Here is a 1,713-nt window from a genome sequence, read left to right on the forward strand (position 1 = left end):
GTCATTTTTTTTAAATCTTCAAAAATGATGAAAAACTGCGCGCTATAGTATGCCGTACGATATGGGCTATAGCCCACGGTCCAAAATGATGAGAAACGAGGCTAACTTATTTTTTCAAAATTTCAAAAAACATGGGCTATAACCCATCGTTTTTGTCATTTCGTCATTTTTTTCAAATCTTCAAAAATGATGAAAAACTGCGCGCTATAGTATGCCGTACGATATGGGCTATAGCCCACGGTCCAAAATGATGAGAAACGAGGCTAATTCTTTTTTTCAAAATTTCAAAAAACATGGGCTATAACCCATCGTTTTTGTCATTTCGTAATTTTTTTCAAATCTTCAAAAATGATGAAAAACTGCGCGCTATAGTATGCCGTACGATATGGGCTATAGCCCACGGTCCAAAATGATGAGAAACGAGGCTAACTTTTTTTTTCAAAATTTCAAAAAACATGAGCTATAACCCATCGTTTTTGTCATTTCGTAATTTTTTTCAAATCTTCAAAAATGATGAAAAACTGCGCGCTATAGTATGCCGTACGATATGGGCTATAGCCCACGGTCCAAAATGATGAGAAACGAGGCTAACTTTTTTTTTCAAAATTTCAAAAAACATGGGCTATAACCCATCGTTTTTGTCATTTCGTCATTTTTTTTAAATCTCAAAAATGATGAAAAACTGCGCGCTATAGTATGCCGTACGATATGGGCTATAGCCCACGGTCCAAAATGATGAGAAACGAGGCTAACTTATTTTTTCAAAATTTCAAAAAACATGGGCTATAACCCATCGTTTTTGTCATTTCGTAATTTTTTTCAAATCTTCAAAAATGATGAAAAACTGCGCGCTATAGTATGCCGTACGATATGGGCTATAGCCCACGGTCCAAAATGATGAGAAACGAGGCTAACTTATTTTTTCAAAATTTAAAAAAACATGGGCTATAACCCATCGTTTTTGTCATTTCGTCATTTTTTTCAAATCTTCAAAAATGATGAAAAACTGCGCGCTATAGTATGCCGTACGATATGGGCTATAGCCCACGGTCCAAAATGATGAGAAACGAGGCTAACTTATTTTTTCAAAATTTCAAAAAACATGGGCTATAACCCATCGTTTTTGTCATTTCGTAATTTTTTTCAAATCTTCAAAAATGATGAAAAACTGCGCGCTATAGTATGCCGTACGATATGGGCTATAGCCCACGGTCCAAAATGATGAGAAACGAGGCTAACTTTTTTTTTCAAAATTTCAAAAAACATGGGCTATAACCCATCGTTTTTGTCATTTCGTAATTTTTTTCAAATCTTCAAAAATGATGAAAAACTGCGCGCTTTAGTATGCCGTACGATATGGGCTATAGCCCACGATCCAAAATGATGAGAAACGAGGCTAACTTATTTTTTCAAAATTTCAAAAAAAATGGGCTATAACCCATCGTTTTTGTCATTTCGTAATTTTTTTCAAATCTTCAAAAATGATGAAAAACTGCGCGCTATAGTATGCCGTACGATATGGGCTATAGCCCACGGTCCAAAATGATGAGAAACGAGGCTAACTTTTTTTTTCAAAATTTCAAAAAACATGGGCTATAACCCATCGTTTTTGTCATTTCGTAATTTTTTTCAAATCTTCAAAAATGATGAAAAACTGCGCGCTATAGTATGCCGTACGATATGGGCTATAGCCCACGATCCAAAATGATGAAA

This window comes from Protomyctophum bolini (genome assembly GCF_963924005.1).
Source record: "Protomyctophum bolini genome assembly, contig: SCAFFOLD_113, whole genome shotgun sequence".
Classification (NCBI taxonomy): Eukaryota; Metazoa; Chordata; class Actinopteri; order Myctophiformes; family Myctophidae; genus Protomyctophum; species Protomyctophum bolini.